At 45.7% G+C, this 26722-nt stretch overlaps 9 non-coding genes across 9 annotated transcripts; all 9 read right to left on the bottom strand.

Moving 5' to 3' along the window:
• Window positions 1-1798: 1798 nt before the first annotated feature.
• Window positions 1799-1871, bottom strand: trnav-aac (transfer RNA valine (anticodon AAC)). The gene has a single exon. It is a non-coding gene; the product is annotated as a tRNA-Val (tRNA).
• Window positions 1872-4658: 2787 nt separating this feature from the next.
• On the bottom strand, window positions 4659-4731 carry trnav-aac (transfer RNA valine (anticodon AAC)). The gene has a single exon. It is a non-coding gene; the product is annotated as a tRNA-Val (tRNA).
• A 2787-nt stretch (window positions 4732-7518) lies between these two features.
• On the bottom strand, window positions 7519-7591 carry trnav-aac (transfer RNA valine (anticodon AAC)). Its single transcript has one exon. It is a non-coding gene; the product is annotated as a tRNA-Val (tRNA).
• A 2808-nt stretch (window positions 7592-10399) lies between these two features.
• trnav-aac (transfer RNA valine (anticodon AAC)) lies at window positions 10400-10472 on the bottom strand. The gene has a single exon. It is a non-coding gene; the product is annotated as a tRNA-Val (tRNA).
• A 2808-nt stretch (window positions 10473-13280) lies between these two features.
• trnav-aac (transfer RNA valine (anticodon AAC)) lies at window positions 13281-13353 on the bottom strand. The gene has a single exon. It is a non-coding gene; the product is annotated as a tRNA-Val (tRNA).
• Window positions 13354-16140: 2787 nt separating this feature from the next.
• On the bottom strand, window positions 16141-16213 carry trnav-aac (transfer RNA valine (anticodon AAC)). The gene has a single exon. It is a non-coding gene; the product is annotated as a tRNA-Val (tRNA).
• A 2787-nt stretch (window positions 16214-19000) lies between these two features.
• Window positions 19001-19073, bottom strand: trnav-aac (transfer RNA valine (anticodon AAC)). Its single transcript has one exon. It is a non-coding gene; the product is annotated as a tRNA-Val (tRNA).
• A 2787-nt stretch (window positions 19074-21860) lies between these two features.
• trnav-aac (transfer RNA valine (anticodon AAC)) lies at window positions 21861-21933 on the bottom strand. The gene has a single exon. It is a non-coding gene; the product is annotated as a tRNA-Val (tRNA).
• Window positions 21934-24720: 2787 nt separating this feature from the next.
• Window positions 24721-24793, bottom strand: trnav-aac (transfer RNA valine (anticodon AAC)). Its single transcript has one exon. It is a non-coding gene; the product is annotated as a tRNA-Val (tRNA).
• Between the last annotated feature and the right edge of the window lie 1929 nt (window positions 24794-26722).

The raw sequence follows: 26722 nt of genomic DNA, 5'->3' as shown, positions 1-26722 counted from the left end.
AACATACTGCAGCGTTAGTGCACCACCACTTTCCAGACAATGCTGAAAAGAGAGATAGAAAGAACATCATAAGAACGGGCCATAAAAAGTGAATTTCACCAATCACAGTCTCGATTAGATTACCTTTTCCTTCTGATGTCTCCAGGACGGAAATGAAGGAAATGGGAGAAATTCAATAACATATGACACCGAAATTCATTGGAACGATTTTCCCATTGGACAAAAAACCAAATAACGACGAGTCGAGTCACCGCAGGACTTTGTTTCACAACAGCGATGAAATAATAGTCTCCATTCGGTTCCAGTAAAAGCACAAATCGCTTTGGAACAGCAGAGCTGTTTGCGATTTTCCGCGCGGGAGGCGAACGCGATCTTGACAGCAGAGACACTTGGACACTTCGGTCAAATAACCATGAGCTGCTAGACATTACTACAATTTCGATTCTTGCTTTGCTAAATGATTTCACACATTGCTCGAAACAGGACGACTTTCACGTTTACACGGAACACGAAACACACCTGACTACAGGGAAAATGCACAAAGCTGAGCAGGCCGTGTTCCACATCAAACCGTGCAGCATTTATTCAGTCACTGTGTCTGTTTTGCAGAAGAAGGGTCCCAAAGAATGTTCTCCACCCTAAAACCGGAGGTCGCATTACAATCCGAGAACGACAGATCACATTGTGAGCATGCTCTGACCTCGGGGCCGGTTCGAGATGCCACTTTCCGTGCCTTTTACTTTAACCGTGCAATTTGCTGCAGAGATGTTCACTCCTGGACATGAGCCACGTGGATACCAACTGAGTCGGAAACCTGTGCGGCAATCGACGAGAAGCGATTCAATAAATTTTGCTAACTTCCATGGTGCTTATTGGAAATGCAGTTTCTGTTCAAGTCAATCGAAAAGGCAGTTTCTGAACATAGTAACAGAAGTCAAAAGGTAATTACCTCACCCCACCCCCACTCCGGAAGAGGTGCTAACTGCCCTTGAGTGCTTTCTGATCTCGATGTGAAGAGCTCACACGCCTCTGAGTCACCTTCAAGTCTCTGTTTGCGGAGTGAATCACAAAGAAGGACTTTTACCAGAGCTGCAACCGCCTCACTTCCCCACTCGCTCTCCCCTTTTACATTTTCCTGCTCGTCAGTGATTTAAAGAAAACCAAATGGATGCGATGTCATTCTGTAGCCTCTCTGTCGATTCCTCCGTTTCAGTTCCAACATGGCTTAGATCTCGGGGCGCACCTTAATATTAGCGGCGCTATGAAAGCACAGGTTCAAAGGTTCCTCTGAGAGTGTAAATTATTTCATTGCTGTTGCTGATTGAATGAGCCACTAACGTGCGAACTGCCCCAAAATATGATTCAGGAATCTGGTACCAACTCTCGCGCGTTGAATAACGACAGACAGCTTCCAAATGAGGCCTTTCAGAGACGACTTTGGGGTACATTTGACAGACAGACAAGTTCAGGAATCCGTGGTGCGCTGTGACACCTGCGCAGCAGCTTCTTCCCTGCCTTTGAACCGGGCCGCCTGCGCAAGGAATGCAAATGCGGTACTGCTTTTCGTGGAAGGATCAGAACGCGGCAAGGACACTCTCAAACAGAATGGCATATGCATCAGAACCAGGTTGGAGAAAAACTTTATAATGCTTTACACAGTAATTAAATGGAGTTGCCTTACATTTCACTACGAGAGCAGATTCTTTCAAGCAAATTCGAAGGCAGGTTTGCAGATGGGAAAGCAAGCAAGAAAGCTCCGTTCTTGTCCATGTAAAAGGCCGCAGTTGACGAACAAAGCAGTTTCTGCCCAGTTTCGAACTGGGGACCTTTCGCGTGTTAGGCGAACGTGATGACCACTACACTACAGAAACCAGCCGCGGTCGCCGCCCTGCGGCGCAGTGGCATCCGGCACTGAAAGTTGAAGCCATTCTCCGTTTCACCTTTCTGTTTCCAATTGCTCGTTGTTGTCCAGCGTAATTGACATCTTGAAAACGTTAAAAAAGACACGTGAAATTGATGACAATATATAGACAATGATTTCGTCAATGTTTGGACCGTAGGGCGAGGTGGAATAAGCTGGGACGACTTTCCCTGCAGCGTAACGGCTGCGATATGATCTTATGGAAGGGTTGTAAACTGAGTATTTCTGTGTTTTACCCAAATTGGGGTGAGTTGAAAACTCGAGAGCATAGGTTTAAGGTGAGTGGGCTGAAATTGACAAACGACCTGAGGCACATTTCCCACACAGAAGGTTGTGCGTGTATGGAATGAGCTCCCAGAGGAAGTGGAGGAGGCTATTACACTCAGAAAATTGCAAAGGTAATCGGATGAGTTTCTGGACAGGATGGGTTTAGAGGGATTGGGGCCAAATGCTGGGGAACGGGACTTGTTTAATTTTGGTTATGTGGTGAGCATGGATGAGATACACCTAAATATCTGTTTCCACGCCGTGTACCCCCATAACGTCTTGTTGCTAACACTGGCTTTAAAGGATTACTTTTTAGCGGAGTTTTCCATCGCAGTCTGTGGCACAATCGTTTAGTCTGTTCGACTGCTCACGGGAAAGGTAGTATTGTGAAACACTGCAGATACGAACGACTTCCTTAATTTTGCCCCGACTGACCATACTCCGTGAAATTTTCCCAGACCTCAATTGAGGAGTTTTGCTGCTCGAAGTTACCTCAGAAACCCTGTTAACTCGTAATGTGCTGAGCGAATCGCAAAACAGAAAGCATTTTTCACGGAACACAAACAAAACTGGCATGCCGAATGCATTTTCAGACAGAGAGATGCATGAATGCTAAATGTGTCACAGTCCGAGGGCATGAGTCATAAAGTAATCTCACAACTAACAACAGGGCAATTCCAAACTACTCTTTCAAACATACTGCAGCGTTAGTGCACCACCACTTTCCAGACAATGCTGAAAAGAGAGATAGAAAGAACATCATAAGAACGGGCCATAAAAAGTGAATTTCACCAATCACAGTCTCGATTAGATTACCTTTTCCTTCTGATGTCTCCAGGACGGAAATGAAGGAAATGGGAGAAATTCAATAACATATGACACCGAAATTCATTGGAACGATTTTCCCATTGGACAAAAAACCAAATAACGACGAGTCGAGTCACCGCAGGACTTTGTTTCACAACAGCGATGAAATAATAGTCTCCATTCGGTTCCAGTAAAAGCACAAATCGCTTTGGAACAGCAGAGCTGTTTGCGATTTTCCGCGCGGGAGGCGAACGCGATCTTGACAGCAGAGACACTTGGACACTTCGGTCAAATAACCATGAGCTGCTAGACATTACTACAATTTCGATTCTTGCTTTGCTAAATGATTTCACACATTGCTCGAAACAGGACGACTTTCACGTTTACACGGAACACGAAACACACCTGACTACAGGGAAAATGCACAAAGCTGAGCAGGCCGTGTTCCACATCAAACCGTGCAGCATTTATTCAGTCACTGTGTCTGTTTTGCAGAAGAAGGGTCCCAAAGAATGTTCTCCACCCTAAAACCGGAGGTCGCATTACAATCCGAGAACGACAGATCACATTGTGAGCATGCTCTGACCTCGGGGCCGGTTCGAGATGCCACTTTCCGTGCCTTTTACTTTAACCGTGCAATTTGCTGCAGAGATGTTCACTCCTGGACATGAGCCACGTGGATACCAACTGAGTCGGAAACCTGTGCGGCAATCGACGAGAAGCGATTCAATAAATTTTGCTAACTTCCATGGTGCTTATTGGAAATGCAGTTTCTGTTCAAGTCAATCGAAAAGGCAGTTTCTGAACATAGTAACAGAAGTCAAAAGGTAATTACCTCACCCCACCCCCACTCCGGAAGAGGTGCTAACTGCCCTTGAGTGCTTTCTGATCTCGATGTGAAGAGCTCACACGCCTCTGAGTCACCTTCAAGTCTCTGTTTGCGGAGTGAATCACAAAGAAGGACTTTTACCAGAGCTGCAACCGCCTCACTTCCCCACTCGCTCTCCCCTTTTACATTTTCCTGCTCGTCAGTGATTTAAAGAAAACCAAATGGATGCGATGTCATTCTGTAGCCTCTCTGTCGATTCCTCCGTTTCAGTTCCAACATGGCTTAGATCTCGGGGCGCACCTTAATATTAGCGGCGCTATGAAAGCACAGGTTCAAAGGTTCCTCTGAGAGTGTAAATTATTTCATTGCTGTTGCTGATTGAATGAGCCACTAACGTGCGAACTGCCCCAAAATATGATTCAGGAATCTGGTACCAACTCTCGCGCGTTGAATAACGACAGACAGCTTCCAAATGAGGCCTTTCAGAGACGACTTTGGGGTACATTTGACAGACAGACAAGTTCAGGAATCCGTGGTGCGCTGTGACCTGCCTTTGAGCCGGTCCGCCTACGCAAGGAATGCAAATGCGGTACTGCTTTTCGTGGAAGGATCAGAACGCGGCAAGGACACTCTCAAACAGAATGGCATATGCATCAGAACCAGGTTGGAGAAAAACTTTATAATGCTTTACACAGTAATTAAATGGAGTTGCCTTACATTTCACTACGAGAGCAGATTCTTTCAAGCAAATTCGAAGGCAGGTTTGCAGATGGGAAAGCAAGCAAGAAAGCTCCGTTCTTGTCCATGTAAAAGGCCGCAGTTGACGAACAAAGCAGTTTCTGCCCAGTTTCGAACTGGGGACCTTTCGCGTGTTAGGCGAACGTGATGACCACTACACTACAGAAACCAGCCGCGGTCGCCGCCCTGCGGCGCAGTGGCATCCAGCACTGAAAGTTGAAGCCATTCTCCGTTTCACCTTTCTGTTTCCAATTGCTCGTTGTTGTCCAGCGTAATTGACATCTTGAAAACGTTAAAAAAGACACGTGAAATTGATGACAATATATAGACAATGATTTCGTCAATGTTTGGACCGTAGGGCGAGGTGGAATAAGCTGGGACGACTTTCCCTGCAGCGTAACGGCTGCGATATGATCTTATGGAAGGGTTGTAAACTGAGTATTTCTGTGTTTTACCCAAATTGGGGTGAGTTGAAAACTCGAGAGCATAGGTTTAAGGTGAGTGGGCTGAAATTGACAAACGACCTGAGGCACATTTCCCACACAGAAGGTTGTGCGTGTATGGAATGAGCTCCCAGAGGAAGTGGAGGAGGCTATTACACTCAGAAAATTGCAAAGGTAATCGGATGAGTTTCTGGACAGGATGGGTTTAGAGGGATTGGGGCCAAATGCTGGGGAACGGGACTTGTTTAATTTTGGTTATGTGGTGAGCATGGATGAGATACACCTAAATATCTGTTTCCACGCCGTGTACCCCCATAACGTCTTGTTGCTAACACTGGCTTTAAAGGATTACTTTTTAGCGGAGTTTTCCATCGCAGTCTGTGGCACAATCGTTTAGTCTGTTCGACTGCTCACGGGAAAGGTAGTATTGTGAAACACTGCAGATACGAACGACTTCCTTAATTTTGCCCCGACTGACCATACTCCGTGAAATTTTCCCAGACCTCAATTGAGGAGTTTTGCTGCTCGAAGTTACCTCAGAAACCCTGTTAACTCGTAATGTGCTGAGCGAATCGCAAAACAGAAAGCATTTTTCACGGAACACAAACAAAACTGGCATGCCGAATGCATTTTCAGACAGAGAGATGCATGAATGCTAAATGTGTCACAGTCCGAGGGCATGAGTCATAAAGTAATCTCACAACTAACAACAGGGCAATTCCAAACTACTCTTTCAAACATACTGCAGCGTTAGTGCACCACCACTTTCCAGACAATGCTGAAAAGAGAGATAGAAAGAACATCATAAGAACGGGCCATAAAAAGTCAATTTCACCAATCACAGTCTCGATTAGATTACCTTTTCCTTCTGATGTCTCCAGGACGGAAATGAAGGAAATGGGAGAAATTCAATAACATATGACACCGAAATTCATTGGAACGATTTTCCCATTGGACAAAAAACCAAATAACGACGAGTCGAGTCACCGCAGGACTTTGTTTCACAACAGCGATGAAATAATAGTCTCCATTCGGTTCCAGTAAAAGCACAAATCGCTTTGGAACAGCAGAGCTGTTTGCGATTTTCCGCGCGGGAGGCGAACGCGATCTTGACAGCAGAGACACTTGGACACTTCGGTCAAATAACCATGAGCTGCTAGACATTACTACAATTTCGATTCTTGCTTTGCTAAATGATTTCACACATTGCTCGAAACAGGACGACTTTCACGTTTACACGGAACACGAAACACACCTGACTACAGGGAAAATGCACAAAGCTGAGCAGGCCGTGTTCCACATCAAACCGTGCAGCATTTATTCAGTCACTGTGTCTGTTTTGCAGAAGAAGGGTCCCAAAGAATGTTCTCCACCCTAAAACCGGAGGTCGCATTACAATCCGAGAACGACAGATCACATTGTGAGCATGCTCTGACCTCGGGGCCGGTTCGAGATGCCACTTTCCGTGCCTTTTACTTTAACCGTGCAATTTGCTGCAGAGATGTTCACTCCTGGACATGAGCCACGTGGATACCAACTGAGTCGGAAACCTGTGCGGCAATCGACGAGAAGCGATTCAATAAATTTTGCTAACTTCCATGGTGCTTATTGGAAATGCAGTTTCTGTTCAAGTCAATCGAAAAGGCAGTTTCTGAACATAGTAACAGAAGTCAAAAGGTAATTACCTCACCCCACCCCCACTCCGGAAGAGGTGCTAACTGCCCTTGAGTGCTTTCTGATCTCGATGTGAAGAGCTCACACGCCTCTGAGTCACCTTCAAGTCTCTGTTTGCGGAGTGAATTACAAAGAAGGACTTTTACCAGAGCTGCAACCGCCTCACTTCCCCACTCGCTCTCCCCTTTTACATTTTCCTGCTCGTCAGTGATTTAAAGAAAACCAATTGGATGCGATGTCATTCTGTAGCCTCTCTGTCGATTCCTCCGTTTCAGTTCCAACATGGCTTAGATCTCGGGGCGCACCTTAATATTAGCGGCGCTATGAAAGCACAGGTTCAAAGGTTCCTCTGAGAGTGTAAATTATTTCATTGCTGTTGCTGATTGAATGAGCCACTAACGTGCGAACTGCCCCAAAATATGATTCAGGAATCTGGTACCAACTCTCGCGCGTTGAATAACGACAGACAGCTTCCAAATGAGGCCTTTCAGAGACGACTTTGGGGTACATTTGACAGACAGACAAGTTCAGGAATCCGTGGTGCGCTGTGACCTGCCTTTGAGCCGGTCCGCCTACGCAAGGAATGCAAATGCGGTACTGCTTTTCGTGGAAGGATCAGAACGCGGCAAGGACACTCTCAAACAGAATGGCATATGCATCAGAACCAGGTTGGAGAAAAACTTTATAATGCTTTACACAGTAATTAAATGGAGTTGCCTTACATTTCACTACGAGAGCAGATTCTTTCAAGCAAATTCGAAGGCAGGTTTGCAGATGGGAAAGCAAGCAAGAAAGCTCCGTTCTTGTCCATGTAAAAGGCCGCAGTTGACGAACAAAGCAGTTTCTGCCCAGTTTCGAACTGGGGACCTTTCGCGTGTTAGGCGAACGTGATGACCACTACACTACAGAAACCAGCCGCGGTCGCCGCCCTGCGGCGCAGTGGCATCCAGCACTGAAAGTTGAAGCCATTCTCCGTTTCACCTTTCTGTTTCCAATTGCTCGTTGTTGTCCAGCGTAATTGACATCTTGAAAACGTTAAAAAAGACACGTGAAATTGATGACAATATATAGACAATGATTTCGTCAATGTTTGGACCGTAGGGCGAGGTGGAATAAGCTGGGACGACTTTCCCTGCAGCGTAACGGCTGCGATATGATCTTATGGAAGGGTTGTAAACTGAGTATTTCTGTGTTTTACCCAAATTGGGGTGAGTTGAAAACTCGAGAGCATAGGTTTAAGGTGAGTGGGCTGAAATTGACAAACGACCTGAGGCACATTTCCCACACAGAAGGTTGTGCGTGTATGGAATGAGCTCCCAGAGGAAGTGGAGGAGGCTATTACACTCAGAAAATTGCAAAGGTAATCGGATGAGTTTCTGGACAGGATGGGTTTAGAGGGATTGGGGCCAAATGCTGGGGAACGGGACTTGTTTAATTTTGGTTATGTGGTGAGCATGGATGAGATACACCTAAATATCTGTTTCCACGCCGTGTACCCCCATAACGTCTTGTTGCTAACACTGGCTTTAAAGGATTACTTTTTAGCGGAGTTTTCCATCGCAGTCTGTGGCACAATCGTTTAGTCTGTTCGACTGCTCACGGGAAAGGTAGTATTGTGAAACACTGCAGATACGAACGACTTCCTTAATTTTGCCCCGACTGACCATACTCCGTGAAATTTTCCCAGACCTCAATTGAGGAGTTTTGCTGCTCGAAGTTACCTCAGAAACCCTGTTAACTCGTAATGTGCTGAGCGAATCGCAAAACAGAAAGCATTTTTCACGGAACACAAACAAAACTGGCATGCCGAATGCATTTTCAGACAGAGAGATGCATGAATGCTAAATGTGTCACAGTCCGAGGGCATGAGTCATAAAGTAATCTCACAACTAACAACAGGGCAATTCCAAACTACTCTTTCAAACATACTGCAGCGTTAGTGCACCACCACTTTCCAGACAATGCTGAAAAGAGAGATAGAAAGAACATCATAAGAACGGGCCATAAAAAGTGAATTTCACCAATCACAGTCTCGATTAGATTACCTTTTCCTTCTGATGTCTCCAGGACGGAAATGAAGGAAATGGGAGAAATTCAATAACATATGACACCGAAATTCATTGGAACGATTTTCCCATTGGACAAAAAACCAAATAACGACGAGTCGAGTCACCGCAGGACTTTGTTTCACAACAGCGATGAAATAATAGTCTCCATTCGGTTCCAGTAAAAGCACAAATCGCTTTGGAACAGCAGAGCTGTTTGCGATTTTCCGCGCGGGAGGCGAACGCGATCTTGACAGCAGAGACACTTGGACACTTCGGTCAAATAACCATGAGCTGCTAGACATTACTACAATTTCGATTCTTGCTTTGCTAAATGATTTCACACATTGCTCGAAACAGGACGACTTTCACGTTTACACGGAACACGAAACACACCTGACTACAGGGAAAATGCACAAAGCTGAGCAGGCCGTGTTCCACATCAAACCGTGCAGCATTTATTCAGTCACTGTGTCTGTTTTGCAGAAGAAGGGTCCCAAAGAATGTTCTCCACCCTAAAACCGGAGGTCGCATTACAATCCGAGAACGACAGATCACATTGTGAGCATGCTCTGACCTCGGGGCCGGTTCGAGATGCCACTTTCCGTGCCTTTTACTTTAACCGTGCAATTTGCTGCAGAGATGTTCACTCCTGGACATGAGCCACGTGGATACCAACTGAGTCGGAAACCTGTGCGGCAATCGACGAGAAGCGATTCAATAAATTTTGCTAACTTCCATGGTGCTTATTGGAAATGCAGTTTCTGTTCAAGTCAATCGAAAAGGCAGTTTCTGAACATAGTAACAGAAGTCAAAAGGTAATTACCTCACCCCACCCCCACTCCGGAAGAGGTGCTAACTGCCCTTGAGTGCTTTCTGATCTCGATGTGAAGAGCTCACACGCCTCTGAGTCACCTTCAAGTCTCTGTTTGCGGAGTGAATCACAAAGAAGGACTTTTACCAGAGCTGCAACCGCCTCACTTCCCCACTCGCTCTCCCCTTTTACATTTTCCTGCTCGTCAGTGATTTAAAGAAAACCAAATGGATGCGATGTCATTCTGTAGCCTCTCTGTCGATTCCTCCGTTTCAGTTCCAACATGGCTTAGATCTCGGGGCGCACCTTAATATTAGCGGCGCTATGAAAGCACAGGTTCAAAGGTTCCTCTGAGAGTGTAAATTATTTCATTGCTGTTGCTGATTGAATGAGCCACTAACGTGCGAACTGCCCCAAAATATGATTCAGGAATCTGGTACCAACTCTCGCGCGTTGAATAACGACAGACAGCTTCCAAATGAGGCCTTTCAGAGACGACTTTGGGGTACATTTGACAGACAGACAAGTTCAGGAATCCGTGGTGCGCTGTGACACCTGCGCAGCAGCTTCTTCCCTGCCTTTGAACCGGGCCGCCTGCGCAAGGAATGCAAATGCGGTACTGCTTTTCGTGGAAGGATCAGAACGCGGCAAGGACACTCTCAAACAGAATGGCATATGCATCAGAACCAGGTTGGAGAAAAACTTTATAATGCTTTACACAGTAATTAAATGGAGTTGCCTTACATTTCACTACGAGAGCAGATTCTTTCAAGCAAATTCGAAGGCAGGTTTGCAGATGGGAAAGCAAGCAAGAAAGCTCCGTTCTTGTCCATGTAAAAGGCTGCAGTTGACGAACCAAGCAGTTTCTGCCCAGTTTCGAACTGGGGACCTTTCGCGTGTTAGGCGAACGTGATGACCACTACACTACAGAAACCAGCCGCGGTCGCCGCCCTGTGGCGCAGTGGCATCCAGCACTGAAAGTTGAAGCCATTCTCCGTTTCACCTTTCTGTTTCCAATCGCTCGTTGTTGTCCAGCGTAATTGACATCTTGAAAACGTTAAAAAAGACACGTGAAATTGATGACAATATATAGACAATGATTTCGTCAATGTTTGGACCGTAGGGCGAGGTGGAATAAGCTGGGACGACTTTCCCTGCAGCGTAACGGCTGCGATATGATCTTATGGAAGGGTTGTAAACTGAGTATTTCTGTGTTTTACCCAATTTGGGGTGAGTTGAAAACTCGAGAGCATAGGTTTAAGGTGAGTGGGCTGAAATTGACAAACGACCTGAGGCACATTTCCCACACAGAAGGTTGTGCGTGTATGGAATGAGCTCCCAGAGGAAGTGGAGGAGGCTATTACACTCAGAAAATTGCAAAGGTAATCGGATGAGTTTCTGGACAGGATGGGTTTAGAGGGATTGGGGCCAAATGCTGGGGAACGGGACTTGTTTAATTTTGGTTATGTGGTGAGCATGGATGAGATACACCTAAATATCTGTTTCCACGCCGTGTACCCCCATAACGTCTTGTTGCTAACACTGGCTTTAAAGGATTACTTTTTAGCGGAGTTTTCCATCGCAGTCTGTGGCACAATCGTTTAGTCTGTTCGACTGCTCACGGGAAAGGTAGTATTGTGAAACACTGCAGATACGAACGACTTCCTTAATTTTGCCCCGACTGACCATACTCCGTGAAATTTTCCCAGACCTCAATTGAGGAGTTTTGCTGCTCGAAGTTACCTCAGATACCCTGTTAACTCGTAATGTGCTGAGCGAATCGCAAAACAGAAAGCATTTTTCACGGAACACAAACAAAACTGGCATGCCGAATGCATTTTCAGACAGAGAGATGCATGAATGCTAAATGTGTCACAGTCCGAGGGCATGAGTCATAAAGTAATCTCACAACTAACAACAGGGCAATTCCAAACTACTCTTTCAAACATACTGCAGCGTTAGTGCACCACCACTTTCCAGACAATGCTGAAAAGAGAGATAGAAAGAACATCATAAGAACGGGCCATAAAAAGTCAATTTCACCAATCACAGTCTCGATTAGATTACCTTTTCCTTCTGATGTCTCCAGGACGGAAATGAAGGAAATGGGAGAAATTCAATAACATATGACACCGAAATTCATTGGAACGATTTTCCCATTGGACAAAAAACCAAATAACGACGAGTCGAGTCACCGCAGGACTTTGTTTCACAACAGCGATGAAATAATAGTCTCCATTCGGTTCCAGTAAAAGCACAAATCGCTTTGGAACAGCAGAGCTGTTTGCGATTTTCCGCGCGGGAGGCGAACGCGATCTTGACAGCAGAGACACTTGGACACTTCGGTCAAATAACCATGAGCTGCTAGACATTACTACAATTTCGATTCTTGCTTTGCTAAATGATTTCACACATTGCTCGAAACAGGACGACTTTCACGTTTACACGGAACACGAAACACACCTGACTACAGGGAAAATGCACAAAGCTGAGCAGGCCGTGTTCCACATCAAACCGTGCAGCATTTATTCAGTCACTGTGTCTGTTTTGCAGAAGAAGGGTCCCAAAGAATGTTCTCCACCCTAAAACCGGAGGTCGCATTACAATCCGAGAACGACAGATCACATTGTGAGCATGCTCTGACCTCGGGGCCGGTTCGAGATGCCACTTTCCGTGCCTTTTACTTTAACCGTGCAATTTGCTGCAGAGATGTTCACTCCTGGACATGAGCCACGTGGATACCAACTGAGTCGGAAACCTGTGCGGCAATCGACGAGAAGCGATTCAATAAATTTTGCTAACTTCCATGGTGCTTATTGGAAATGCAGTTTCTGTTCAAGTCAATCGAAAAGGCAGTTTCTGAACATAGTAACAGAAGTCAAAAGGTAATTACCTCACCCCACCCCCACTCCGGAAGAGGTGCTAACTGCCCTTGAGTGCTTTCTGATCTCGATGTGAAGAGCTCACACGCCTCTGAGTCACCTTCAAGTCTCTGTTTGCGGAGTGAATCACAAAGAAGGACTTTTACCAGAGCTGCAACCGCCTCACTTCCCCACTCGCTCTCCCCTTTTACATTTTCCTGCTCGTCAGTGATTTAAAGAAAACCAAATGGATGCGATGTCATTCTGTAGCCTCTCTGTCGATTCCTCCGTTTCAGTTCCAACATGGCTTAGATCTCGGGGCGCACCTTAATATTAGCGGCGCTATGAAAGCACAGGTTCAAAGGTTCCTCTGAGAGTGTAAATTATTTCATTGCTGTTGCTGATTGAATGAGCCACTAACGTGCGAACTGCCCCAAAATATGATTCAGGAATCTGGTACCAACTCTCGCGCGTTGAATAACGACAGACAGCTTCCAAATGAGGCCTTTCAGAGACGACTTTGGGGTACATTTGACAGACAGACAAGTTCAGGAATCCGTGGTGCGCTGTGACACCTGCGCAGCAGCTTCTTCCCTGCCTTTGAACCGGGCCGCCTGCGCAAGGAATGCAAATGCGGTACTGCTTTTCGTGGAAGGATCAGAACGCGGCAAGGACACTCTCAAACAGAATGGCATATGCATCAGAACCAGGTTGGAGAAAAACTTTATAATGCTTTACACAGTAATTAAATGGAGTTGCCTTACATTTCACTACGAGAGCAGATTCTTTCAAGCAAATTCGAAGGCAGGTTTGCAGATGGGAAAGCAAGCAAGAAAGCTCCGTTCTTGTCCATGTAAAAGGCTGCAGTTGACGAACCAAGCAGTTTCTGCCCAGTTTCGAACTGGGGACCTTTCGCGTGTTAGGCGAACGTGATGACCACTACACTACAGAAACCAGCCGCGGTCGCCGCCCTGCGGCGCAGTGGCATCCAGCACTGAAAGTTGAAGCCATTCTCCGTTTCACCTTTCTGTTTCCAATCGCTCGTTGTTGTCCAGCGTAATTGACATCTTGAAAACGTTAAAAAAGACACGTGAAATTGATGACAATATATAGACAATGATTTCGTCAATGTTTGGACCGTAGGGCGAGGTGGAATAAGCTGGGATGACTTTCCCTGCAGCGTAACGGCTGCGATATGATCTTATGGAAGGGTTGTAAACTGAGTATTTCTGTGTTTTACCCAAATTGGGGTGAGTTGAAAACTCGAGAGCATAGGTTTAAGGTGAGTGGGCTGAAATTGACAAACGACCTGAGGCACATTTCCCACACAGAAGGTTGTGCGTGTATGGAATGAGCTCCCAGAGGAAGTGGAGGAGGCTATTACACTCAGAAAATTGCAAAGGTAATCGGATGAGTTTCTGGACAGGATGGGTTTAGAGGGATTGGGGCCAAATGCTGGGGAACGGGACTTGTTTAATTTTGGTTATGTGGTGAGCATGGATGAGATACACCTAAATATCTGTTTCCACGCCGTGTACCCCCATAACGTCTTGTTGCTAACACTGGCTTTAAAGGATTACTTTTTAGCGGAGTTTTCCATCGCAGTCTGTGGCACAATCGTTTAGTCTGTTCGACTGCTCACGGGAAAGGTAGTATTGTGAAACACTGCAGATACGAACGACTTCCTTAATTTTGCCCCGACTGACCATACTCCGTGAAATTTTCCCAGACCTCAATTGAGGAGTTTTGCTGCTCGAAGTTACCTCAGAAACCCTGTTAACTCGTAATGTGCTGAGCGAATCGCAAAACAGAAAGCATTTTTCACGGAACACAAACAAAACTGGCATGCCGAATGCATTTTCAGACAGAGAGATGCATGAATGCTAAATGTGTCACAGTCCGAGGGCATGAGTCATAAAGTAATCTCACAACTAACAACAGGGCAATTCCAAACTACTCTTTCAAACATACTGCAGCGTTAGTGCACCACCACTTTCCAGACAATGCTGAAAAGAGAGATAGAAAGAACATCATAAGAACGGGCCATAAAAAGTCAATTTCACCAATCACAGTCTCGATTAGATTACCTTTTCCTTCTGATGTCTCCAGGACGGAAATGAAGGAAATGGGAGAAATTCAATAACATATGACACCGAAATTCATTGGAACGATTTTCCCATTGGACAAAAAACCAAATAACGACGAGTCGAGTCACCGCAGGACTTTGTTTCACAACAGCGATGAAATAATAGTCTCCATTCGGTTCCAGTAAAAGCACAAATCGCTTTGGAACAGCAGAGCTGTTTGCGATTTTCCGCGCGGGAGGCGAACGCGATCTTGACAGCAGAGACACTTGGACACTTCGGTCAAATAACCATGAGCTGCTAGACATTACTACAATTTCGATTCTTGCTTTGCTAAATGATTTCACACATTGCTCGAAACAGGACGACTTTCACGTTTACACGGAACACGAAACACACCTGACTACAGGGAAAATGCACAAAGCTGAGCAGGCCGTGTTCCACATCAAACCGTGCAGCATTTATTCAGTCACTGTGTCTGTTTTGCAGAAGAAGGGTCCCAAAGAATGTTCTCCACCCTAAAACCGGAGGTCGCATTACAATCCGAGAACGACAGATCACATTGTGAGCATGCTCTGACCTCGGGGCCGGTTCGAGATGCCACTTTCCGTGCCTTTTACTTTAACCGTGCAATTTGCTGCAGAGATGTTCACTCCTGGACATGAGCCACGTGGATACCAACTGAGTCGGAAACCTGTGCGGCAATCGACGAGAAGCGATTCAATAAATTTTGCTAACTTCCATGGTGCTTATTGGAAATGCAGTTTCTGTTCAAGTCAATCGAAAAGGCAGTTTCTGAACATAGTAACAGAAGTCAAAAGGTAATTACCTCACCCCACCCCCACTCCGGAAGAGGTGCTAACTGCCCTTGAGTGCTTTCTGATCTCGATGTGAAGAGCTCACACGCCTCTGAGTCACCTTCAAGTCTCTGTTTGCGGAGTGAATCACAAAGAAGGACTTTTACCAGAGCTGCAACCGCCTCACTTCCCCACTCGCTCTCCCCTTTTACATTTTCCTGCTCGTCAGTGATTTAAAGAAAACCAAATGGATGCGATGTCATTCTGTAGCCTCTCTGTCGATTCCTCCGTTTCAGTTCCAACATGGCTTAGATCTCGGGGCGCACCTTAATATTAGCGGCGCTATGAAAGCACAGGTTCAAAGGTTCCTCTGAGAGTGTAAATTATTTCATTGCTGTTGCTGATTGAATGAGCCACTAACGTGCGAACTGCCCCAAAATATGATTCAGGAATCTGGTACCAACTCTCGCGCGTTGAATAACGACAGACAGCTTCCAAATGAGGCCTTTCAGAGACGACTTTGGGGTACATTTGACAGACAGACAAGTTCAGGAATCCGTGGTGCGCTGTGACCTGCCTTTGAACCGGTCCGCCTACGCAAGGAATGCAAATGCGGTACTGCTTTTCGTGGAAGGATCAGAACGCGGCAAGGACACTCTCAAACAGAATGGCATATGCATCAGAACCAGGTTGGAGAAAAACTTTATAATGCTTTACACAGTAATTAAATGGAGTTGCCTTACATTTCACTACGAGAGCAGATTCTTTCAAGCAAATTCGAAGGCAGGTTTGCAGATGGGAAAGCAAGCAAGAAAGCTCCGTTCTTGTCCATGTAAAAGGCCGCAGTTGACGAACAAAGCAGTTTCTGCCCAGTTTCGAACTGGGGACCTTTCGCGTGTTAGGCGAACGTGATGACCACTACACTACAGAAACCAGCCGCGGTCGCCGCCCTGCGGCGCAGTGGCATCCAGCACTGAAAGTTGAAGCCATTCTCCGTTTCACCTTTCTGTTTCCAATTGCTCGTTGTTGTCCAGCGTAATTGACATCTTGAAAACGTTAAAAAAGACACGTGAAATTGATGACAATATATAGACAATGATTTCGTCAATGTTTGGACCGTAGGGCGAGGTGGAATAAGCTGGGACGACTTTCCCTGCAGCGTAACGGCTGCGATATGATCTTATGGAAGGGTTGTAAACTGAGTATTTCTGTGTTTTACCCAAATTGGGGTGAGTTGAAAACTCGAGAGCATAGGTTTAAGGTGAGTGGGCTGAAATTGACAAACGACCTGAGGCACATTTCCCACACAGAAGGTTGTGCGTGTATGGAATGAGCTCCCAGAGGAAGTGGAGGAGGCTATTACACTCAGAAAATTGCAAAGGTAATCGGATGAGTTTCTGGACAGGATGGGTTTAGAGGGATTGGGGCCAAATGCTGGGGAACGGGACTTGTTTAATTTTGGTTATGTGGTGAGCATGGATGAGATACACCTAAATATCTGTTTCCACGCCGTGTACCCCCATAACGTCTTGTTGCTAACACTGGCTTTAAAGGATTACTTTTTAGCGGAGTTTTCCATCGCAGTCTGTGGCACAATCGTTTAGTCTGTTCGACTGCTCACGGGAAAGGTAGTATTGTGAAACACTGCAGATACGAACGACTTCCTTAATTTTGCCCCGACTGACCATACTCCGTGAAATTTTCCCAGACCTCAATTGAGGAGTTTTGCTGCTCGAAGTTACCTCAGAAACCCTGTTAACTCGTAATGTGCTGAGCGAATCGCAAAACAGAAAGCATTTTTCACGGAACACAAACAAAACTGGCATGCCGAATGCATTTTCAGACAGAGAGATGCATGAATGCTAAATGTGTCACAGTCCGAGGGCATGAGTCATAAAGTAATCTCACAACTAACAACAGGGCAATTCCAAACTACTCTTTCAAACATACTGCAGCGTTAGTGCACCACCACTTTCCAGACAATGCTGAAAAGAGAGATAGAAAGAACATCATAAGAACGGGCCATAAAAAGTCAATTTCACCAATCACAGTCTCGATTAGATTACCTTTTCCTTCTGATGTCTCCAGGACGGAAATGAAGGAAATGGGAGAAATTCAATAACATATGACACCGAAATTCATTGGAACGATTTTCCCATTGGACAAAAAACCAAATAACGACGAGTCGAGTCACCGCAGGACTTTGTTTCACAACAGCGATGAAATAATAGTCTCCATTCGGTTCCAGTAAAAGCACAAATCGCTTTGGAACAGCAGAGCTGTTTGCGATTTTCCGCGCGGGAGGCGAACGCGATCTTGACAGCAGAGACACTTGGACACTTCGGTCAAATAACCATGAGCTGCTAGACATTACTACAATTTCGATTCTTGCTTTGCTAAATGATTTCACACATTGCTCGAAACAGGACGACTTTCACGTTTACACGGAACACGAAACACACCTGACTACAGGGAAAATGCACAAAGCTGAGCAGGCCGTGTTCCACATCAAACCGTGCAGCATTTATTCAGTCACTGTGTCTGTTTTGCAGAAGAAGGGTCCCAAAGAATGTTCTCCACCCTAAAACCGGAGGTCGCATTACAATCCGAGAACGACAGATCACATTGTGAGCATGCTCTGACCTCGGGGCCGGTTCGAGATGCCACTTTCCGTGCCTTTTACTTTAACCGTGCAATTTGCTGCAGAGATGTTCACTCCTGGACATGAGCCACGTGGATACCAACTGAGTCGGAAACCTGTGCGGCAATCGACGAGAAGCGATTCAATAAATTTTGCTAACTTCCATGGTGCTTATTGGAAATGCAGTTTCTGTTCAAGTCAATCGAAAAGGCAGTTTCTGAACATAGTAACAGAAGTCAAAAGGTAATTACCTCACCCCACCCCCACTCCGGAAGAGGTGCTAACTGCCCTTGAGTGCTTTCTGATCTCGATGTGAAGAGCTCACACGCCTCTGAGTCACCTTCAAGTCTCTGTTTGCGGAGTGAATCACAAAGAAGGACTTTTACCAGAGCTGCAACCGCCTCACTTCCCCACTCGCTCTCCCCTTTTACATTTTCCTGCTCGTCAGTGATTTAAAGAAAACCAAATGGATGCGATGTCATTCTGTAGCCTCTCTGTCGATTCCTCCGTTTCAGTTCCAACATGGCTTAGATCTCGGGGCGCACCTTAATATTAGCGGCGCTATGAAAGCACAGGTTCAAAGGTTCCTCTGAGAGTGTAAATTATTTCATTGCTGTTGCTGATTGAATGAGCCACTAACGTGCGAACTGCCCCAAAATATGATTCAGGAATCTGGTACCAACTCTCGCGCGTTGAATAACGACAGACAGCTTCCAAATGAGGCCTTTCAGAGACGACTTTGGGGTACATTTGACAGACAGACAAGTTCAGGAATCCGTGGTGCGCTGTGACCTGCCTTTGAACCGGTCCGCCTACGCAAGGAATGCAAATGCGGTACTGCTTTTCGTGGAAGGATCAGAACGCGGCAAGGACACTCTCAAACAGAATGGCATATGCATCAGAACCAGGTTGGAGAAAAACTTTATAATGCTTTACACAGTAATTAAATGGAGTTGCCTTACATTTCACTACGAGAGCAGATTCTTTCAAGCAAATTCGAAGGCAGGTTTGCAGATGGGAAAGCAAGCAAGAAAGCTCCGTTCTTGTCCATGTAAAAGGCCGCAGTTGACGAACAAAGCAGTTTCTGCCCAGTTTCGAACTGGGGACCTTTCGCGTGTTAGGCGAACGTGATGACCACTACACTACAGAAACCAGCCGCGGTCGCCGCCCTGCGGCGCAGTGGCATCCAGCACTGAAAGTTGAAGCCATTCTCCGTTTCACCTTTCTGTTTCCAATTGCTCGTTGTTGTCCAGCGTAATTGACATCTTGAAAACGTTAAAAAAGACACGTGAAATTGATGACAATATATAGACAATGATTTCGTCAATGTTTGGACCGTAGGGCGAGGTGGAATAAGCTGGGACGACTTTCCCTGCAGCGTAACGGCTGCGATATGATCTTATGGAAGGGTTGTAAACTGAGTATTTCTGTGTTTTACCCAAATTGGGGTGAGTTGAAAACTCGAGAGCATAGGTTTAAGGTGAGTGGGCTGAAATTGACAAACGACCTGAGGCACATTTCCCACACAGAAGGTTGTGCGTGTATGGAATGAGCTCCCAGAGGAAGTGGAGGAGGCTATTACACTCAGAAAATTGCAAAGGTAATCGGATGAGTTTCTGGACAGGATGGGTTTAGAGGGATTGGGGCCAAATGCTGGGGAACGGGACTTGTTTAATTTTGGTTATGTGGTGAGCATGGATGAGATACACCTAAATATCTGTTTCCACGCCGTGTACCCCCATAACGTCTTGTTGCTAACACTGGCTTTAAAGGATTACTTTTTAGCGGAGTTTTCCATCGCAGTCTGTGGCACAATCGTTTAGTCTGTTCGACTGCTCACGGGAAAGGTAGTATTGTGAAACACTGCAGATACGAACGACTTCCTTAATTTTGCCCCGACTGACCATACTCCGTGAAATTTTCCCAGACCTCAATTGAGGAGTTTTGCTGCTCGAAGTTACCTCAGAAACCCTGTTAACTCGTAATGTGCTGAGCGAATCGCAAAACAGAAAGCATTTTTCACGGAACACAAACAAAACTGGCATGCCGAATGCATTTTCAGACAGAGAGATGCATGAATGCTAAATGTGTCACAGTCCGAGGGCATGAGTCATAAAGTAATCTCACAACTAACAACAGGGCAATTCCAAACTACTCTTTCAAACATACTGCAGCGTTAGTGCACCACCACTTTCCAGACAATGCTGAAAAGAGAGATAGAAAGAACATCATAAGAACGGGCCATAAAAAGTCAATTTCACCAATCACAGTCTCGATTAGATTACCTTTTCCTTCTGATGTCTCCAGGACGGAAATGAAGGAAATGGGAGAAATTCAATAACATATGACACCGAAATTCATTGGAACGATTTTCCCATTGGACAAAAAACCAAATAACGACGAGTCGAGTCACCGCAGGACTTTGTTTCACAACAGCGATGAAATAATAGTCTCCATTCGGTTCCAGTAAAAGCACAAATCGCTTTGGAACAGCAGAGCTGTTTGCGATTTTCCGCGCGGGAGGCGAACGCGATCTTGACAGCAGAGACACTTGGACACTTCGGTCAAATAACCATGAGCTGCTAGACATTACTACAATTTCGATTCTTGCTTTGCTAAATGATTTCACACATTGCTCGAAACAGGACGACTTTCACGTTTACACGGAACACGAAACACACCTGACTACAGGGAAAATGCACAAAGCTGAGCAGGCCGTGTTCCACATCAAACCGTGCAGCATTTATTCAGTCACTGTGTCTGTTTTGCAGAAGAAGGGTCCCAAAGAATGTTCTCCACCCTAAAACCGGAGGTCGCATTACAATCCGAGAACGACAGATCACATTGTGAGCATGCTCTGACCTCGGGGCCGGTTCGAGATGCCACTTTCCGTGCCTTTTACTTTAACCGTGCAATTTGCTGCAGAGATGTTCACTCCTGGACATGAGCCACGTGGATACCAACTGAGTCGGAAACCTGTGCGGCAATCGACGAGAAGCGATTCAATAAATTTTGCTAACTTCCATGGTGCTTATTGGAAATGCAGTTTCTGTTCAAGTCAATCGAAAAGGCAGTTTCTGAACATAGTAACAGAAGTCAAAAGGTAATTACTTCACCCCACCCCCACTCCGGAAGAGGTGCTAACTGCCCTTGAGTGCTTTCTGATCTCGATGTGAAGAGCTCACACGCCTCTGAGTCACCTTCAAGTCTCTGTTTGCGGAGTGAATCACAAAGAAGGACTTTTACCAGAGCTGCAACCGCCTCACTTCCCCACTCGCTCTCCCCTTTTACATTTTCCTGCTCGTCAGTGATTTAAAGAAAACCAAATGGATGCGATGTCATTCTGTAGCCTCTCTGTCGATTCCTCCGTTTCAGTTCCAACATGGCTTAGATCTCGGGGCGCACCTTAATATTAGCGGCGCTATGAAAGCACAGGTTCAAAGGTTCCTCTGAGAGTGTAAATTATTTCATTGCTGTTGCTGATTGAATGAGCCACTAACGTGCGAACTGCCCCAAAATATGATTCAGGAATCTGGTACCAACTCTCGCGCGTTGAATAACGACAGACAGCTTCCAAATGAGGCCTTTCAGAGACGACTTTGGGGTACATTTGACAGACAGACAAGTTCAGGAATCCGTGGTGCGCTGTGACCTGCCTTTGAACCGGTCCGCCTACGCAAGGAATGCAAATGCGGTACTGCTTTTCGTGGAAGGATCAGAACGCGGCAAGGACACTCTCAAACAGAATGGCATATGCATCAGAACCAGGTTGGAGAAAAACTTTATAATGCTTTACACAGTAATTAAATGGAGTTGCCTTACATTTCACTACGAGAGCAGATTCTTTCAAGCAAATTCGAAGGCAGGTTTGCAGATGGGAAAGCAAGCAAGAAAGCTCCGTTCTTGTCCATGTAAAAGGCCGCAGTTGACGAACAAAGCAGTTTCTGCCCAGTTTCGAACTGGGGACCTTTCGCGTGTTAGGCGAACGTGATGACCACTACACTACAGAAACCAGCCGCGGTCGCCGCCCTGCGGCGCAGTGGCATCCAGCACTGAAAGTTGAAGCCATTCTCCGTTTCACCTTTCTGTTTCCAATTGCTCGTTGTTGTCCAGCGTAATTGACATCTTGAAAACGTTAAAAAAGACACGTGAAATTGATGACAATATATAGACAATGATTTCGTCAATGTTTGGACCGTAGGGCGAGGTGGAATAAGCTGGGACGACTTTCCCTGCAGCGTAACGGCTGCGATATGATCTTATGGAAGGGTTGTAAACTGAGTATTTCTGTGTTTTACCCAAATTGGGGTGAGTTGAAAACTCGAGAGCATAGGTTTAAGGTGAGTGGGCTGAAATTGACAAACGACCTGAGGCACATTTCCCACACAGAAGGTTGTGCGTGTATGGAATGAGCTCCCAGAGGAAGTGGAGGAGGCTATTACACTCAGAAAATTGCAAAGGTAATCGGATGAGTTTCTGGACAGGATGGGTTTAGAGGGATTGGGGCCAAATGCTGGGGAACGGGACTTGTTTAATTTTGGTTATGTGGTGAGCATGGATGAGATACACCTAAATATCTGTTTCCACGCCGTGTACCCCCATAACGTCTTGTTGCTAACACTGGCTTTAAAGGATTACTTTTTAGCGGAGTTTTCCATCGCAGTCTGTGGCACAATCGTTTAGTCTGTTCGACTGCTCACGGGAAAGGTAGTATTGTGAAACACTGCAGATACGAACGACTTCCTTAATTTTGCCCCGACTGACCATACTCCGTGAAATTTTCCCAGACCTCAATTGAGGAGTTTTGCTGCTCGAAGTTACCTCAGAAACCCTGTTAACTCGTAATGTGCTGAGCGAATCGCAAAACAGAAAGCATTTTTCACGGAACACAAACAAAACTGGCATGCCGAATGCATTTTCAGACAGAGAGATGCATGAATGCTAAATGTGTCACAGTCCGAGGGCATGAGTCATAAAGTAATCTCACAACTAACAACAGGGCAATTCCAAACTACTCTTTCAAACATACTGCAGCGTTAGTGCACCACCACTTTCCAGACAATGCTGAAAAGAGAGATAGAAAGAACATCATAAGAACGGGCCATAAAAAGTCAATTTCACCAATCACAGTCTCGATTAGATTACCTTTTCCTTCTGATGTCTCCAGGACGGAAATGAAGGAAATGGGAGAAATTCAATAACATATGACACCGAAATTCATTGGAACGATTTTCCCATTGGACAAAAAACCAAATAACGACGAGTCGAGTCACCGCAGGACTTTGTTTCACAACAGCGATGAAATAATAGTCTCCATTCGGTTCCAGTAAAAGCACAAATCGCTTTGGAACAGCAGAGCTGTTTGCGATTTTCCGCGCGGGAGGCGAACGCGATCTTGACAGCAGAGACACTTGGACACTTCGGTCAAATAACCATGAGCTGCTAGACATTACTACAATTTCGATTCTTGCTTTGCTAAATGATTTCACACATTGCTCGAAACAGGACGACTTTCACGTTTACACGGAACACGAAACACACCTGACTACAGGGAAAATGCACAAAGCTGAGCAGGCCGTGTTCCACATCAAACCGTGCAGCATTTATTCAGTCACTGTGTCTGTTTTGCAGAAGAAGGGTCCCAAAGAATGTTCTCCACCCTAAAACCGGAGGTCGCATTACAATCCGAGAACGACAGATCACATTGTGAGCATGCTCTGACCTCGGGGCCGGTTCGAGATGCCACTTTCCGTGCCTTTTACTTTAACCGTGCAATTTGCTGCAGAGATGTTCACTCCTGGACATGAGCCACGTGGATACCAACTGAGTCGGAAACCTGTGCGGCAATCGACGAGAAGCGATTCAATAAATTTTGCTAACTTCCATGGTGCTTATTGGAAATGCAGTTTCTGTTCAAGTCAATCGAAAAGGCAGTTTCTGAACATAGTAACAGAAGTCAAAAGGTAATTACCTCACCCCACCCCCACTCCGGAAGAGGTGCTAACTGCCCTTGAGTGCTTTCTGATCTCGATGTGAAGAGCTCACACGCCTCTGAGTCACCTTCAAGTCTCTGTTTGCGGAGTGAATCACAAAGAAGGACTTTTACCAGAGCTGCAACCGCCTCACTTCCCCACTCGCTCTCCCCTTTTACATTTTCCTGCTCGTCAGTGATTTAAAGAAAACCAAATGGATGCGATGTCATTCTGTAGCCTCTCTGTCGATTCCTCCGTTTCAGTTCCAACATGGCTTAGATCTCGGGGCGCACCTTAATATTAGCGGCGCTATGAAAGCACAGGTTCAAAGGTTCCTCTGAGAGTGTAAATTATTTCATTGCTGTTGCTGATTGAATGAGCCACTAACGTGCGAACTGCCCCAAAATATGATTCAGGAATCTGGTACCAACTCTCGCGCGTTGAATAACGACAGACAGCTTCCAAATGAGGCCTTTCAGAGACGACTTTGGGGTACATTTGACAGACAGACAAGTTCAGGAATCCGTGGTGCGCTGTGACCTGCCTTTGAACCGGTCCGCCTACGCAAGGAATGCAAATGCGGTACTGCTTTTCGTGGAAGGATCAGAACGCGGCAAGGACACTCTCAAACAGAATGGCATATGCATCAGAACCAGGTTGGAGAAAAACTTTATAATGCTTTACACAGTAATTAAATGGAGTTGCCTTACATTTCACTACGAGAGCAGATTCTTTCAAGCAAATTCGAAGGCAGGTTTGCAGATGGGAAAGCAAGCAAGAAAGCTCCGTTCTTGTCCATGTAAAAGGCCGCAGTTGACGAACAAAGCAGTTTCTGCCCAGTTTCGAACTGGGGACCTTTCGCGTGTTAGGCGAACGTGATGACCACTACACTACAGAAACCAGCCGCGGTCGCCGCCCTGCGGCGCAGTGGCATCCAGCACTGAAAGTTGAAGCCATTCTCCGTTTCACCTTTCTGTTTCCAATTGCTCGTTGTTGTCCAGCGTAATTGACATCTTGAAAACGTTAAAAAAGACACGTGAAATTGATGACAATATATAGACAATGATTTCGTCAATGTTTGGACCGTAGGGCGAGGTGGAATAAGCTGGGACGACTTTCCCTGCAGCGTAACGGCTGCGATATGATCTTATGGAAGGGTTGTAAACTGAGTATTTCTGTGTTTTACCCAAATTGGGGTGAGTTGAAAACTCGAGAGCATAGGTTTAAGGTGAGTGGGCTGAAATTGACAAACGACCTGAGGCACATTTCCCACACAGAAGGTTGTGCGTGTATGGAATGAGCTCCCAGAGGAAGTGGAGGAGGCTATTACACTCAGAAAATTGCAAAGGTAATCGGATGAGTTTCTGGACAGGATGGGTTTAGAGGGATTGGGGCCAAATGCTGGGGAACGGGACTTGTTTAATTTTGGTTATGTGGTGAGCATGGATGAGATACACCTAAATATCTGTTTCCACGCCGTGTACCCCCATAACGTCTTGTTGCTAACACTGGCTTTAAAGGATTACTTTTTAGCGGAGTTTTCCATCGCAGTCTGTGGCACAATCGTTTAGTCTGTTCGACTGCTCACGGGAAAGGTAGTATTGTGAAACACTGCAGATACGAACGACTTCCTTAATTTTGCCCCGACTGACCATACTCCGTGAAATTTTCCCAGACCTCAATTGAGGAGTTTTGCTGCTCGAAGTTACCTCAGAAACCCTGTTAACTCGTAATGTGCTGAGCGAATCGCAAAACAGAAAGCATTTTTCACGGAACACAAACAAAACTGGCATGCCGAATGCATTTTCAGACAGAGAGATGCATGAATGCTAAATGTGTCACAGTCCGAGGGCATGAGTCATAAAGTAATCTCACAACTAACAACAGGGCAATTCCAAACTACTCTTTCAAACATACTGCAGCGTTAGTGCACCACCACTTTCCAGACAATGCTGAAAAGAGAGATAGAAAGAACATCATAAGAACGGGCCATAAAAAGTCAATTTCACCAATCACAGTCTCGATTAGATTACCTTTTCCTTCTGATGTCTCCAGGACGGAAATGAAGGAAATGGGAGAAATTCAATAACATATGACACCGAAATTCATTGGAACGATTTTCCCATTGGACAAAAAACCAAATAACGACGAGTCGAGTCACCGCAGGACTTTGTTTCACAACAGCGATGAAATAATAGTCTCCATTCGGTTCCAGTAAAAGTACAAATCGCTTTGGAACAGCAGAGCTGTTTGCGATTTTCCGCGCGGGAGGCGAACGCGATCTTGACAGCAGAGACACTTGGACACTTCGGTCAAATAACCATGAGCTGCTAGACATTACTACAATTTCGATTCTTGCTTTGCTAAATGATTTCACACATTGCTCGAAACAGGACGACTTTCACGTTTACACGGAACACGAAACACACCTGACTACAGGGAAAATGCACAAAGCTGAGCAGGCCGTGTTCCACATCAAACCGTGCAGCATTTATTCAGTCACTGTGTCTGTTTTGCAGAAGAAGGGTCCCAAAGAATGTTCTCCACCCTAAAACCGGAGGTCGCATTACAATCCGAGAACGACAGATCACATTGTGAGCATGCTCTGACCTCGGGGCCGGTTCGAGATGCCACTTTCCGTGCCTTTTACTTTAACCGTGCAATTTGCTGCAGAGATGTTCACTCCTGGACATGAGCCACGTGGATACCAACTGAGTCGGAAACCTGTGCGGCAATCGACGAGAAGCGATTCAATAAATTTTGCTAACTTCCATGGTGCTTATTGGAAATGCAGTTTCTGTTCAAGTCAATCGAAAAGGCAGTTTCTGA

Source organism: Chiloscyllium punctatum, unplaced genomic scaffold, assembly GCF_047496795.1.
Source record: "Chiloscyllium punctatum isolate Juve2018m unplaced genomic scaffold, sChiPun1.3 scaffold_156, whole genome shotgun sequence".
Lineage (NCBI taxonomy): Eukaryota > Metazoa > Chordata > Chondrichthyes > Orectolobiformes > Hemiscylliidae > Chiloscyllium > Chiloscyllium punctatum.
Note: the sequence above shows the minus strand (reverse complement) of the source record. Positions and strands in the feature narration are given on the sequence as shown.